The sequence below is a fragment of the Rhincodon typus genome, chromosome 12 (genome assembly GCF_021869965.1).
Source record: "Rhincodon typus isolate 14 chromosome 12, sRhiTyp1.1, whole genome shotgun sequence".
In the NCBI taxonomy this organism is placed as follows: Eukaryota; Metazoa; Chordata; class Chondrichthyes; order Orectolobiformes; family Rhincodontidae; genus Rhincodon; species Rhincodon typus.
In genome coordinates, this window is record NC_063343.1 from 1469020 (window position 1) to 1485141 (window position 16122).

A 16122-nucleotide genomic window follows, 5' to 3' on the forward strand; every position below is an offset into this window, starting at 1 on the left:
AGGGTTTGGAAGGTGCTGTCTGAGGAAAGGGTTTGGAAGGTGCTGTCGTGGAAATTGCAGAATTTCAAGTCAGCTCTGTTCTATTCTTCATTTCATCAGATAAACAATTAGGGTGGCATGGTGGCACACTGGTTAGCACTGCTGCCTTACAGCACTAGGGACCTGGGTTTGATTCCCAGCCTCGGGTGACTGTCTGTGTGGAGTTAGCACATTCTCCTTGTGTCTGTGTGGGTTTCCTCTGGGTGCTCCAGTTTCCTCCCACAGTCCAAAGATGTGCAGGTTAGGGTGGATTGGCCATGCTAAATTGCCCGTACTGTTCAGGGAGGTGTAGATAAGGGGGATGGGTCTGGGTGTGATGCTCTGAGGTTCGGTGTGGACTTGTTGGGCCGAAGGGCCTGTTTCCACACTGTAGGGATTCTATGATCTATTCTATGAAAAAGCCTCTTTTTAAACATTCTCCTTCTTCAGAACTGGGTCAACTGAATGGACGGAGTGAATGAGTGAGGTCAGCTCAAACTCTTGCCTTCAGCAAGAGATATGTTTCCTGCTGAAAAAAGGTACAGCTACAGACAATGGCTGAGAGCGGGGTACGTTGCCTCTGGTAATCAAATAGTCTAGGGACACATGAAATGAACACTGGGTAAGGCACCAGCTGGCTGTCAGTAACTATGAAATTTTACCTTGGAGAAGTAATTGGTGTCTTCCGGAGGAGTTAAAAAGGGAAATAAACTACCAGGAAAACAGAGCTGTCAATGCGTTTTTAAAAATCTTTCAGTTAGAAGCTCCCCTGAAAAACTGGAAGCAAATCTCACTCCTTTCTCGTGGAATACAGTATTGTTGCTTCATAATTCTTTAGGGAATACTTGCATTGCGGCCCCTGCAATAGAAGGTGCATAGATCGTAAAACTAAGATTTGCCTCCACCCAGTGGCTAATGGCTTCAATAATAATGAAAATAACACAGAGGAACTGACCAGCAATTCACAATGGAGTACACAGCTCGATGGACAGAGAGCAAATCAACTTCCAATGAACCAGTGGATTCTGGTGCTAACCGATGGTATCTTCCACCACACTCAAAAGAAGTGAAATATAACTAAATAAAAACCAAAAGAACTGTGGATGCTGTAAATCAGGAACAAAAACAGAAGTTGCTGGAAAAGCTCAGTAGGTCTGGCAGCATCTGTGAAGAAAACTCAGAGTGAATTATAACTAAAGTTAACCCCACTCCTACCTTTCTTGCTCTGAAGTAGCACTTTGTTGTAACAGTGTTTGGAGCAAAAGGCGTGTTTTTGTCGCGCCATGTGAAATAAACCAGCTTATAGTCTCCAAGTGTTATGAATTTGATTATACCAGACAGTTATAGAGACAACTTGTACTCTGTTCAAACAACAGTCCTTAACAGATTCAATGGAGGACCGGAATGTGCAGTTGGTAGCAGATTCTCCCCAATCTTTCTTAAAGTGTGTAATTTCTCTGATCAGCAAATGCCCCTGGAGTGCTGACAGAGGAGGCATGGTCATTGCTAGAGACCACACATTTCTGCAAGGGGTCGTATAGTTTTCTTTTTGGTGACTATAAACTGAAATGGAAGTGGACTGCTATAACTGAAACACTAGAATTTTACAATTTGAAAATCAAGTGCTACATATTTTTGGAGCCAGGCAATTTAATTTGCTTTCTGAAGCCAGGAGAGAGAGCATTCAACAGCATTGAGAGTCTTGAGTTAAGGAAACGTTTCCTCGCAATAGTCCTCTGGTTGGTTGAGCTTTAGAGTGTTAAAAAGCTGTAAATTGCAGAGCAGCAGAGGACAGAAACACCCAGAGCCAGCAGTTAGAAATCATCCATATATCTCTCTCCCCAAGTTAAGAAAGCTTAAAAGAAAGAATTTTAAAATTTTAAGACCTAGGTCCACCTGTTTGACCATCAAATCAAATCACCCTACAGACAATAGCATGTTTCATTGCTAAAATCAAACAAACAGAGAAAATATCTTTCCACCTGGCTGTTTGAATGTTTGATTTTAGAATGTTGTTTACCCTGTATATATTCTTTCTCACCTATAGTATCTGTGATAAACCCTGTGTCTTTTATCTGTCTTAATCATGATAATGTGTGTGTATGTGTGTATTTAGGGTCTTTGAAGGGGTGTAGTTTAACTTGCATAGTAATAAATTAGAAATAGTTTATTTTGTCTGCTTTTACTGGAGTTAAGTGTGTCAAAATAAATAGAGTTATTTCATATTAATGACGAAAGCTAGTGTGAATTGTTTTTGCTCAAGTAACAGGCAGTCAGGAAAATCCATCATTTTGGTGGTCTCATTAGGATTTTACACATTTTTACATTTAATGAAGGCTTGTGGAACAGTGAGACATGATTATCAGTGCTGTCTTCCCGGTTAAGTTTTCATATTTCCACTAATCCTTTATCAACTTTAGGAAAAACACCACCAATTAGTATGTCTGATTGAGAAATGGTCTTCACTCAGAGTCATACATTCATAGAGTGTAGAAACAGACCCTTTGGTCAAACCAGTCCATGCCAACCATAATCCCTAACTAAACTCGTCCCACCCGCCCGCTCCTGGCCCATATCCCTCCAAACATTTCCTATCCATTTGCTTATCCAAATGATTTTTAAATGTTGCAACTATACCCACATCCATTACTTTCTCTGGAAGTTTATTTCACACACGAACCACTCTGTGTAAAAAAATTGGCCCTCTTTTCAAAAAATCTTGCTTCTCTCAGCTTAAAAATATGCCCCATAGTCTTGAAATCCCCCATCCTAGGGAAAAGATACCTGCCATTCACCTTATCTATAGCTGTCATGACTTTATAAACCTCTAAACGGTCATCCCTCAACCTCCTGTGCTCCAGTGAAAGAAGTCCCATCTTATCCAGCCTCTCACCATAACTCAAGCCCTCCATTCCCGCAACATCCTGATGAATCTCTTCTGAACCCCCTTCCAGCTTGATAATATCCTTCCTATAGCAGGGCGACCAGAACTGGACACAGTACTCCAGAAGAGGTCTCACCAACATCTTGTACAACCTCAACATGATGTCTCAGCTCCTATACTCAGAAGTCCACTCCACAAATGAGAAATCAATATTTCATGTGTATTACACAGCTCAATTGAAAATTCTCAAGTATTAAACTGCTGCTTCAGTTGGGAACCTAATCAGTTTAAAAAGTGACCCAAATGTCACTGGAGATTATAGCAAACAGTACTCCGAAACCAGACACTGTCACTGGCTCAACATTTGGTACAGAGTTAGAACTCCTTTCATAGGAAGGTCAGGTTACCCAAAGGGTAAATATCAATCCAGAGCAGTGATACCTTTCAGCAACACATCAGTAAAGACAATTTGGAAATCACTGTCAAACCAAACAATTCCAATGTCTCACAGGAAAAAGTCCATTTGTCTCCACCTGCCTGCGGATTACTCTTCCTCATTTACCAAACAGCCATTCATGCCATCAACACAAATTCAAGTCCAGGGTCCAAACATTCCACTGAGTGCCAGGACCCTAATTAACCTCGAACCTTTTCCAAGGTTCCAAGGACTGCCAAGGGGTGATGTGATAAAGATATTTCAAACTCTGATGGGAGTGGATAGGGTTAACACACAGAAGATGTTTCCAATTAGTCCAGATTGGGGAAACACAAATCCAAGAGCCAATAACTCTGATTAGGAATTCAAGAGCCTTTGCTTAATGTGGTCAGATTGTGGAAGTCACTAAGTCGCATATCAGTGAAAGCTGGGTGAGCACATGAGGAGAAAGGAACTTGAAGGAGGTGGTGAACAGGTTGAATAAAGGAGGCAGCTCATAAAGGAACATTAACACCAGCTTAGATTTCTTGGCTCTGTTTCTGTGCTGTCTTTGTAATCGGACAGAGGACAGTTAGTGAGGTATTCCATAAATCATATCCTAGAAATCTGATCAGTTCCTTTGGCGTGGATGTTCAGATTCCCGAACAATACAAAAGCACTCACACTACAGAAGCAGGCCATGCCACATGCATTGGGTTTGTTCCTAATCACTAAACCCGCAACAGATTTCAACAACTTCCTCAGTTGCTGAACACAATCGGTTTCTATATCCCGTCCTAATGGTTTGCAATTTTGAATCATTCAATCACATCAGGCCATCATCTGCAGTATTCTACAAAAAAAAAATTTTTTTTGCCAAGTCTTTGCCATTGGCTTTTCCTTATAACAGGAGGTAGTCCAGCGAATGTATTCTCCATGCTCCCTCAAAGCTACAGAATGCTTCTGATAGCTGGACACTGTAATCTATCAGAGGTCTTAAACTTCATGTTGATTAAATGTTACCTCTTGAATTTTATAATTAAAACTGGTAACAAAAACATAATCATTAGTTTTTTCATTAGAAATATCCTCATCAAGCCAAGGATCAAACCCTTAACCAAGTGAATCCAAATTCATTTAACACTCTATTTTAAAAGCCAAAATGCTTTACTCTGTAGGCAATGACACTGAATTCCATTTGCCAACTTTGAGCCTATTGCTCAATCTTATGACAAATCCTTTTCGGTTTCCCATGGTCTTCTGGTTAATGAAAGGTACTATTTTTGGAATCATCTGCAAATTTCACCACCATTCCCTATGCAAGTTTGCAACACCCTCCTACAACGAGTGTCAACAGCTGGTGCTCAAAACTCGCAACATCTGCCAGCAATGACATCACTCTCCTCTCTGGGTGCTGACATTTTCAGGTTTAGTTAGCTGGTTCTGCCTTGTATTACTGGCAGATATCAATTAGTCTGCTTCACCCTTCCTTCCCCTACCCTCAGCAAACATCTATTTTCCTCTTAGAAATCTATCCTATCATTTGGGTCTAGCTTCGCTCTGATGTGATCATCTCTCTCAAACGAAATTCAACTGTTTGTTCCTTGTTCCTTAAATCAGTGCTGACCTGAAAGCAAAAGCAATCCAACATATATTGTCCTCTTCACTAAAGGTGTAACCCATCACATCTTGATAATTATTCTCTGGAATCAGATTGGCTAATCACCACAAAAAGGGCAGGTGGACAACATGTTATTGTAACCATACCGTACAAAGCCCGTCACTTAATAAATAAGTTAATTTTGACATCCATTCTTATGATCCTGAGAGAAACAAAGAGAGAGAGAGAGAGAGAGAATCTCTCAATGCCAAGTATGGCTATGTTAGAGTGAGCTGATGCAAGGGTTAAATAGTTTCTGTTTCTGTTAAACCAGCCATTACCTGACAATTGTAGACTGCTCGCAAGGACATAAAACACGGAGAACCTTTGACCCAGCACTGACCCACCCAAGATCAGACAAGAACAGAAACCAGGGGAAATGTTTCTTTCCTCTGTGGTGTGACGTGAGCAGTAGTGAGAAAGGTGCGAGAGTACAGAAAGGATGAGAAGGAAAATCAGAACCACAGTGTCAAGAAAAAAACCTTTTTTTTGAGATTTTCCCCCGGAACGCTGAAAGACAACTTCAGGATTTTGTCACTTAGTGGCAAAGATCTTATTCCCATGCACTTGTATCTCATTAAAACCCCAGCTTGCCTTATTTATATGGCAGTTCCAATTCACCTCATCTACCCAGGAAACTCGGCACCATCAAATCAGAACGTATGTCAGAGCAGGGAGCCAGCTGGCTGCTCTAACCATCAACCAATAACTGCTTTACTCAAACCTTCCAGCATGCTCCATGGCCACCATCCCCCTTGACCCCCTAACCATGCACACTGGCATCAACAAACTACCAGCCTCACCATACCATCATGCCTGCTCTTCAACCAATGTGGGCTCCACTCCAGTTTGGAGCTCAGGCAACACCTATGACATGCATGTGCCTGGCTGGTGGTTTTGTTCATAGGGACATACCTGCACCTCGTCCATCATCTCACGATGCAATTTCTGTTCGAGGTGCTCACTCACTTTAGTGCTTACTTTGAGGCAGGCAGTCTCCGTGTGGGTCACCGTTCTTTCAGAATGCACAAGGTCCATGCAGCTCAGTTACAGGCTCAAAAGCAAAAACAGAAATTGCTGGAAAAGCTCAGCAGGTCTGGCAGTATCTGTAGAGAGAAATCAGAATTAATGTTTCGGGTCCAGTGACCCTTCCTTAGTTCTGAGGAAGGGTCACTCAACCTGAGACATTAACTCTGATTTCTTTCCACAGATGCTGACAGACCTACTGAGCTTTTCCGGCAATTTCTGTTTCTGTTTCTGATTTAAGGTGTCCGCAGTTCTTTCAGTTTTTATTAGAGGACTTAGTTGGATGCAAGCAAACATTTGAGCTGAAAGTGTGTTCACCCCTAGTACAACCCTCACATGTAGCTCCTTTCCAGTTTTTTTTTAAGACCCATTCCAATCCTCAGTGAGCAGCCAGACAAAGTAGAAGGACAATATAGTCTTTTTACTAATCACATTAACCTCTCTTTAACTTTTTACTAATCACATTAACCTCTCTTTAACTTTTGACTGATGGATTGAATCACCACAGATATGTATTGACTGAACCGCACACTGTATTGTCAACACTGAGGGCCCAGGTTATTAATTCTGATCAAAATGACAGGCCCAACACTGCCCAATGACATCGCTCAACTACCTCTCTTCTATTAAGCACTCTTTGCTGAACTATATTTAGCTCCTCACCTTAGTAGTCACATCCAAACCAGGGAAAACAATTGCTTAAATATTCAGCTCTTGCTTTTGGAAACTCAAGTGTGCTTGTGAAATTTACAGAAATCTTTTGACCCACCCTTTGAGAAAATTATAACTAATACATCCAAATGCTCGGAGAAATCAGCAGGTTGTGAATGAGAGAAGTCTTTGTGCTTGTTCCATCCATCTCTGGTTACACAATAATCTATTAATTAACAACATTCTGAAGTCTAAAAGAATACTCCCACCACAAAAGTGTCTTTTCCGCGCCCCCCCCGCCAACCCCATCCCCATTTTCTAGGTTAGCAATCCAACAGCCTTTGAACCAAAGTGCTAACTGTTAACCTGTTGATAGTTTTGTACTGTAAACATAAGCAAGGAACAGCGTTAGGATTGTCCAAACTCTCAATTCGGGAACAGGCAAACAAATCAAATCTGAAACACAGGCAAAAGACAGGCAGCTAACCCAACACACAATCAAAGCTTTGCCATCTTATTGATGTTGAGGACCCTATTTGATATTTGAGTTCTGCTGTAAATTTTTGTAGAAATCAGCAGTGCTCAGCCATAGGATGGCTGAAGCGTTAGTGATTCTGACAGAGCGAGAGCGCGGAATTAACATACACACAGTTAAAGTGACAAATCACTGAAACAGCCGTGGGTTAATGGTGTATCTCTACTGATATGGGGTCATCCTCCCTCACTGTCGACACTCAAACCCAGTCAGGCTAGCTTCTTCAAAGGACTTATTGTTTAATATTTGATATTTCACAAAACGAAGGGTCGTTTTTCTTTTTTACAGAAAGGGCAAGATAAAAAATCTGGAAGTGGGTTTGAAAAATTAAAGCACTTGGGCTAGAAGATAAAAACCGAAAGAACTGCGGATGCTGTAAATCAGAAACAAAAATTGCTGGAAAATCTCAGCAGGGATGGCAGCATCTGTGAAGAGAAATCAACTTAACGTTTCAGGTTCTGAGGAAGGGTCACCGGACCTGAAACGTTAACTCTGATTTCTCTTCACAGATGCTGCCAGACGTGCTGAGCTTTTCCAGCAACTTCTGTTTTTGTTGGGCTAGAAGGTGGTGTACTGGCACAGGTAAGGACTGACTTATAGACAGAAAACAGGGTAAGAATAAATAGGTCTTATTGACAGACTGTGACTAGTGAGGTGAAGCAAGGATTAGTGCTTGAGTCACAGTTGTTCATAATATAGATCAATGACTTGAATGTGAGGACTACATGTGTGCTGTGAGGGAGATGCCAAGCCATTTTGAGAAGTTTTGGACAGACTTAGGGGGTGGCAAAAACATGGCCAATGGAATGGAATGTGAAATAGGTGAGGTTATCATCCAAGACATACAAACAGGAGGCTGGAAGGACACAGCAGGCCAGGCAGCATCTGGAGGAAAGGAGCAGTCAACGTTTTGGGTATTACCCTTCTTCAGGACTGGATGTGGGGGTAGGGAGAGCTGCAGGTAAAGCGGTGGGTGGGGGAGAAGTAGCAGAATGGTGGTGATAAGTGGACACTGGTAGTAGGCACGACCTGATTGGTCGATGGGAGAGATGAATCCGGTTGGTAGCTGAAAGGGAGGGTAGGTGGAATGGGAGGGAGGAGGTGGGGCTGGAAAGGGAGCCAGGGGATGGATGGGAATGTTATTTGAAATGTTGAGCCCTCTGGGCCATAGATAAGGTGTTGTTCCTCAAATTTGTGATTTGATTTGCTGCGACACTGGAGGAGGCAAAGGACAGACTTGTTGGAGGGGGAGTGGGGGGAAGTGGGAGTTGAAATAGGCGGTGACTGGGAGGTTAAGCTGGCCATTACGGGCCAGGCAAAGATGCTCGGCCAAAACGGTCACCTAGTCTACGTTTGGTCTCACTGATAGAGAAGACTACAATCGGGAGCACCGGATGTAATAGACTAAGGTGGAGGAGATGCAGGTGAACTAGGTCTCACCTGGAAGGACTGTAAGGGCCCTGGATAGAGGTGAGGGAGGTGGTTTGTGGGCAGGTGTTGCATCTTGTATGGTTTCAGGGGAAGGTACAGGGTGGGTTGGAGTGGTTGGTGGGGATTGTGGCACGAACTAAGGAGTGGCGAAGGGAATGGTCCTTGTGAAAGGCAGAGAGGGGTGGGGGGTGGAAGATGTTCTGGATTGTGGGGTCTAATTGGAATTGGCGGAAGTGTTTGAGGATGCGGAGGCTGATGGGGGGAAAGTGAGGACCAGGGGGACCCTATCTTTGTTATGTTTGGGGGGTGGTTTAGAGCTGTGGACCGGGGAATGGAGGAGGTGCAGTGGAGGGCTGTCTGGATGACAGAGGGAGAAAAGAGCGATGTTTGAAAAAGGCAGACATCTGGGATGCTTGGGAGTGGAAACTCTCCTCATCAGAGCAGATGCAACAGAGGTGGAGGAATTGGGAAAATGGGATGGAGTTTTCGCTGTATACAGGGTGGGAGGAGGTATAGTCTAGGTAGCTATGGGACTCTGTGGGTTTATAATAAATGTCGGTCTGTAAACTGTTGCCAGAAATGGAAATGGAGAGGTCTTGAAAGAGGAGGGATGTGTCTGAGATAGGCCAAGCGAATTTGAGGGTGGGGTGGAAGTTGTTGGTGAAGTTGATGAACTGCTCCAGTTCAGCCTGGGTGCAGGATGCAGCACCGATGCATTCATCAATGAAATGGGGGAAGAGTTGGGGGACAGTCCCAGTGTACGTACTGAAGGGGGTCTGTTTGACTTAACCAACAAACAGGCAGGCATAGCTGGGGCCCATGTGAGTGCCCATGGCAACCCCCTGGATTTGGAGAAAAAGAGATGTACAGTATTTCTTAAATGATCAGAGGTTAGATTGAATTAAGATACTAGAAGGAACCAGTAAGCCATTAAAGGCTAACAAGTCTTTATCACCAGAGGACGTGAATGAAGCCTTGCTTTAGCTGTATGGAAGTTTAGTTACACTGCACTCAGTGTGCAAAGTGTTTGGTCCCTTAACATTCAGCTTCACCAAACCAGTTTGCAGGATGGCAGAACTCTGGTATTAAAGGAGGGATTGATCAAATCGGGGGCCTGTGTTCTCTCCAATTTTGCAGGATGAGAGGTGACATTATTGAAACCCACACTACGCTGAAAGGGACAGACAGGGTAGGTGAATTGTTGCCACTGCTTGGTGGGTCTAGAATCAGGGGAGACAACATCAAAATGTGAGAGAAGCCACTCAGGACCAAGATGAGGAGGAATTTCTTTACTCAGACGGTGGTGAATCTTTGGAACTGTCTACCTCAGAAAGCTGTGGAAGCTCAGTCATGGAGTATTCTTAATGTCGAGATTGGTATTTAGAAATCTGTCACCGACATATGGGGATATGGGGATAGTGTGGGGAAAAAGGTATTGAAGTGGGTGATCAGCCATGATTGTATTGGATGGCAGAGCTGGTTTGATGGGCTGAATGGCCTACTCATGTTGCTATATTCCTACACAGCAGACAAATTGGGAGAGGAAAAGCAATCTTGCTTAATGTCTCCTGATCATCAAAGCTTTCCTCAGTTTTGAATGCCAACTGTGTAAGATGACCCAAGGATGGAGCAGAATGGACAGTATTTGCTGTTTCCTCCCACTGGATGGTGAGTATGTTCATCAGGATTTGGAGACACGTTGTTTAAAAATCAGAAACGTTTGTGTCAGCGTGAGGCAAGGCATGTGTACCATGGAGGGACAATGTGAAGCACTATTTTATTAGATTCCTAAAGCCAGCAACTGGCCAATGATACCAAGAATGGAATTCAACAGGAAAACACAATTGGCAGATCCCCCTCCTTTACACATCTGACTCTAGCTTCGCCCAAGCCAAAGACAGCCAGTGATTTGTTTCCTCGTGTAACACAGTCCGTTGGCACCACACCCAAATAAATGTGCCTCATCTTTGAGACTTGTAACACGAACTTCTAATGGCTATTTGATTCCAGTGGGTCACAGCAATTACGCCAACCTAATGCTGCCTGGCATATATCCACACATTTGCAACTAAGAGTGTCACAGGACAGTGATTAGAAGCAAAGGTACGAGCAACATTTTCGCATCGGAGTGCTCAACCACTCTGCTTAGAGTCAGGTGATTCAACCAAAGTTTTTCAGATTTGTACAGGATTCTGAATAATAATCGTGATAAATGTCCCGTCATCTAATGAGAGAAAATCATGTGGATCTCTCTCTTTGAGCCTCTGGCATCTCAATTCACTTCTTCACTTCACACTCTATTGCATACAGGGCTCTTATTCTGAGCCACATCCTGGCCTTCTGGCAGAATGAAATAACTCAGGCACAGAAATGGAATTTGAATACACAAAATTATAAGCTCCAAGTTGTATCGGACAGAACTGGAAAGGGAGGGGAAAATTACTGCAGATGCTGGAACCCGCACCGAAAACAACAAATGCTGGAGATCACAGCAGACGAGGCAGCATCCATGGAGAGAGAGCGAGCTAACGTTTCCAGTCTAAAAGACTCAAGCTCTCCTCTCCATGGATGCTGTCTGACCCACTGTGATCTCCAGCATTTGTTGTATTTAGAACTGGAAGGAAGAAGGCATTATTCCTTTATTGAAGATGAAGCACACGAGGAAGAAATGTACACCTGGTGAATAAATTAACTACTTACAGGAACTAAAAAAAACAAATCTGGAAATGGAGAATCCTATGCTATATGTATTAAGGTCAATTTGGATTATAAATAAGCGAAGCTTTTTCCAAATCAAAACAACAATGTTAGATAAACACATGGATTTCTGAAAGGATCTCTTTTGCAAGTATTCTACAGAACTTTTAATTTTTCAGTTCCGACTGTTGTTTTCTTTCCAATGAACACAGTTGTAAAGGATGGCCCGGTGAGGTGAACAATCAGTGTGTTTCAGTGTGAGATTTCCAAAAGATTGATTGAGGTCATTATTTGCTGCTTACAGGGTGCTCTGAACAGCTATCTGGACCCTCATTAAATTGTCCATAAATCCAGTAAAATCAACAGGATTCGTACCTGGTTTACAGGAAACAACCAGTGCAGGCATTTTTGACGGAAATAGATTCTACTGAAGACTGTCAGAACACATTCTGGTCTCCCTGCTGTAGGAAGGATGTTGTGAAACCTGAAAGGGTTCAGAAAAAAAATTACGAGGATGATGCCAGGGTTGGAGGGTTTGAGCTATAGGGAAAGGTTGAATAGGCTGGGGCTATTTTCCCTGGAGCATCGGAGGCTGAGGGGTGACCTTATAGAGGTTTATAAAATCATGAGGGGCATAGATAGGGTAAATAGACAAGGTCTTTTCCCCGGGGTAGGAGAGTCCAAAACTAAAGGGGCATAGGTTTAAGGTGAGAGGGGAAAGATTTAAAAGGGACCTGAGGGGCAATTTTTTCCTGCAGAGGGGGGTGCGTGTATGGAATGAGCTGCCAGAGGAAGTGGTGGAGGCTGGTACAATTACAACATTTAAAAGGCATCTGGATGGATACATGAATAGGAAGGGTTTAGAAGGATATGGGCCAAATGCTAGCAAATGATATTGGATTTATTTAGGATATCTGGTTAGCATGGACGAGTTGGACTGAAGGGTTAGTGAGAACTGCCGATGCTGGAATCAGAGATAACACAGTGTGGAGCTGGAGGAACACAGCAGGCCAGGCAGCATCAGAGGAGCAGGAAAGTTGACGTTTCCGGTCAGGATCCTTCTTCAGAAATAAGGGAGGGGGAAGGGAGCTCCAAAATAAATAGAGAGAGGAGGGGCGGGGCTGGGGAAGGTAGGTGGGATGGTGATAGGTGAATGCAGTAGGGAGTGGTGGGGATTGGTCAGTGAGGTGGGAGGAGCGGATAGGTGGGAGAGAAGATGGACAGGTCAAGGAGGCGGGGATGAGAGGGAGGGTTGGTAGATTACCAGAGGGTTCTACTAACCCTATGACCAACACTCTATGACCAACCCTTGAGTTAATTTCCTCCTCACTAAATGAGCCATTTGGTCCTGTTACAACTGAAATTTCTAGGTTGATATTGTGGTCTGCATGGGACAGAGGAAGTTCAGGCACCAACTTCAGATAGGTCCGATTCCTGGTCACATGGGACTCACCCAACACTCAGTCAAACAACATTCCTGGGCCCAGTTAAAGGAAACTGGGCAAAGACAAGTTTAGTTAATGCTCAACAGACTGAATGCAATCAATCTTCATCCACGTTTCCACAAGAGACAGCAGCACATTAAATTACTGAACAAAGCATCAAACTGGCCACAGTACAAACCATTTGTAAATTGGAAGTTTTATCTGTGGCTGATAAATTAATTCTAAACCAAGCAGAAACTGCACTAGTGAAAAAGATAATGTGCAAGGTAGGGTTCATTCCAGCCATTCAGCTGGTTTTATCAAATACAAAGAAATCGATTGCAGAGATACCAGATAAATGAATTTCCAGTTAAAAACCAAAAGAAATGCGGATGCTGTAAATCAGGAGCAAAAACAGAAGTTGCTGGAACAGTTCAGCAGGTCTGGCAGCTTCTGTGAGGAAAAATCAGAGTTAATGTTTCGGGTCCGGTGACCCTTAGAACTGGGGAGTATTTGATGTATCTGGGACACAGTCTTTCAGTTCTTGTTTCTCCTGGCTGTCTGGTAAGTGTAGAGAAGACCACATATTCAGGGAAAATAACTAATCACGTGACCTTGTGGGAATGTTCCTGTTTAACCTAATCATTCCGGGGAAGAGGAATTTTGCTCCTAAAAAGGGAATAGGTATAGGACGAGGGGGAGGTGATGGCCGAGCAGTAGTTTCACAGGACTACTAATCCAGAAACCAGCTAATGTTCTGGGAACCGGGGTTAGAATCCCTCCATGGCAGATAGTGGAATTTGAATTCAATAAAAAAACTTTGGAATTAAGGGTCTAACGATGAGCATGAAATCATTGTCACGAAAAACCCATCTGGTTCACTAATGTCCTTTAGGGAAGGAAACTGCCATCCTCACCTGGTCTGGCCTACATGTGACTCCAGACCCACAGCAAGTGGTTGACTCTGAATTGCCCTCTGGGCAATTAGGGATGGGCAATAAATGTTGGTCTAGCCCTGAGATGTCCACATCCCATGAGGGAATAAAGAAATAGAAATTGTTAAATGAAGTTAAGGCACTGCATGGCACTTTGACAAATGGAGGAGTTGTGGAGCTGGGTTAAAGTACAGGAGTGAAATCATCTTCTCAGACACTTCATCAAGACAAAGGAAAAGGGAATGAGTGAGCCGTGACATTAAACTGAAAAAGTGAGCAAAAGCTCGATGACGGGAGCCAGGAGTGAGGAGGTGAAAGAGTTTCAAAAAGGAAATGTACAAGGTGGGACCCAGCTGGCAGAGAGCACAAAATCCAAATGGAGGAAACATCAGAGACAGGAATGAAGACTTTGGGGGATTACACAAGTGAGGCAGGTGGGCTGGAGGTAGTTAGACAGCGACCAAGGACCAATGTCATAGGCAAGGAATTAAGACACATCAGTAAGAAAAATGATTCATCTGACCAATGGAGGTCAGTGACGACAAGGATCTTAGGCAAACAGGACATTGGTGCAGGATGGAATATAGCCAACACGAGGTTTGGAGGAGTTGGAATTTAGGAGCAGAGCCTGAAGGAGACAATTGACAAAGATGTGAATGAAGGTTCCAGCAGGTCTGTCCTGTCTTGTGTCCCACTCTGTGTTTCCATATTTGTCATACTAGAAAGATGCCAGGTATGTGTGGCACTAACTTGAGTGCAACTGAGAAGGAAATAAAATGGTTTTCAATGATTTGTATGCTTCCAACATTTTATCAGAATCTCATGAACATACAATTTGTTTTATTCATTCACAGGATGAGGGTGTTGTTGGCTAGGCAGCATTTATTGCCCATCCCTAATTGCCCAGAGAGCAGTTCAGAGTCAACTACATTGCTGTGGGTCTGGTGTCCCATCTAGGCCAGACTGGCAGTTTCCTTCCCTAAAGGACATTAGTGAACCAGATGGGTTTTTCCTGACAATAGATTCATGGTCATCATTAGACCCTTAATTCCAGATTTTTATTGAATTCAAATTCCACCATCTGCCTCTGGTGAGATTTGAACCCAGGTCCCCAGAACACTTTGTGAGTTTCAGGATTACCAGTTAATGGTAATACCACTGGGCCATCACCTTCCCCCAAGAGGGTTACTGATTTGCACCCTCTGACAATCTCCAGTGCATTATACTTGTATTTATAGAACCACTGCTTAATATTCAGAATGAGTCAAAGTGCTTTGCAATGAAAAATATTGGAAATATCCAACTAGAAGAGAAATCAGAAGTGACAAAAGCTTTGGGGCAATTAAAAGAAATAAATGTCTATAAAAAGGAATACTGCTTTTCCCTCAGTTCCTTTCCTCACTATAAATGATAGTTCTGTTTTCATTCATAAAGTATCTATCCGAGGCTCCTCTCCAATTCTACGCATGGACAGAAAAAGTAGCTCTTATAAAGTACAAGACGTTCATTAAAAAACACAGGAAGAACCGGCATCTAACAAGATATCTGTTTAGTATAACAAGTAATCATTAATTCTGTCAGATAACCACCTCTTTAACACAAAAGCAACAACGATAGGTGCTAAACAGCAATAGCAGTCACAATCTAATGGCTGAAAGCCTGGAAATATACAGACATATCTTACTGATCTGGGGCAGGGCGAGAAAATTGTATAAAACAAATTCACTTACTCTTATTTTGCTCAGTCCGGAGAGCAGTGTCTCGTTTACAAATTGAAGCAGAGAGGATTATGAAACACAGAACCTGAAGGTCAGACACACCATTATAAGTCGCTACTTCCTCATTTAATCCTGTAATCACTGTGTCACCTCAGTAACCCCTCCAGGCTTCCAAATTTAGCTCATCATGAGTAATACGAGGCTAAGTGACTTTGTTCAACCAGGGGCTCTTCAGTCGAGCTAATTGAGGTAGTATAGGCAGGTCATATGAATACAGATACTGGCGCTTAAAAAAAACTAGCACTCCACATTTTAAACTAGTTGGCAGCATTGTCAATAGAGAGATGTGCTGGAAACAAAATTCATACCGAGGTAAGCAGCACCAAAATTAACAGCAAAGATAGACCGACACTTTTACCTCTAAAAGGGATTTGTTTTCAACAAGATCACAGACTGCAGCTGTGACCGAGAAAGAAAGGAAAACAGTGTTACTAAAAAAAGCCCATATTTCACAGATTCCATTGTTTATTTCCCCCCATCTCCAACAGCTGCTGTTTCCAGTGTCGTCCTTCCGGACAAGGGGATGCTTCACTATTCTTTATGGATTAGAGGGAAAGAATGGATGGTGAGAACGCGAGAGAGAGAGAGAGACAGAGAGGGAGTGTGTGTGAGAGAGAGAACGAGAGAGAGAGTGGGAAAGAGACAGAGAATGAGGGAGAGAGAGAGAG

At 43.1% G+C, this 16122-nt stretch overlaps 1 protein-coding gene across 13 annotated transcripts in view; it reads right to left on the bottom strand.

Moving 5' to 3' along the window:
- n4bp3 (NEDD4 binding protein 3) overlaps positions 1 to 16122 on the bottom strand; it is a 99712-nt gene that overhangs the window by 16059 nt on the left and 67531 nt on the right. Inside the window, exon 4 of one of the 13 annotated variants that reach the window (XM_048603635.1) lies at positions 11693 to 11801. The exons of 10 other annotated variants lie outside the window; for them this stretch is intronic. The gene's annotated coding sequence lies outside the window, so the exon portion shown is untranslated. Of the gene's footprint in view, positions 1 to 680; positions 795 to 11692; positions 11802 to 15406; positions 15521 to 16122 lie in introns of those variants that run through there. 2 more of the 13 variants (XM_048603647.1, XM_048603645.1) reach the window with 2 other exon arrangements.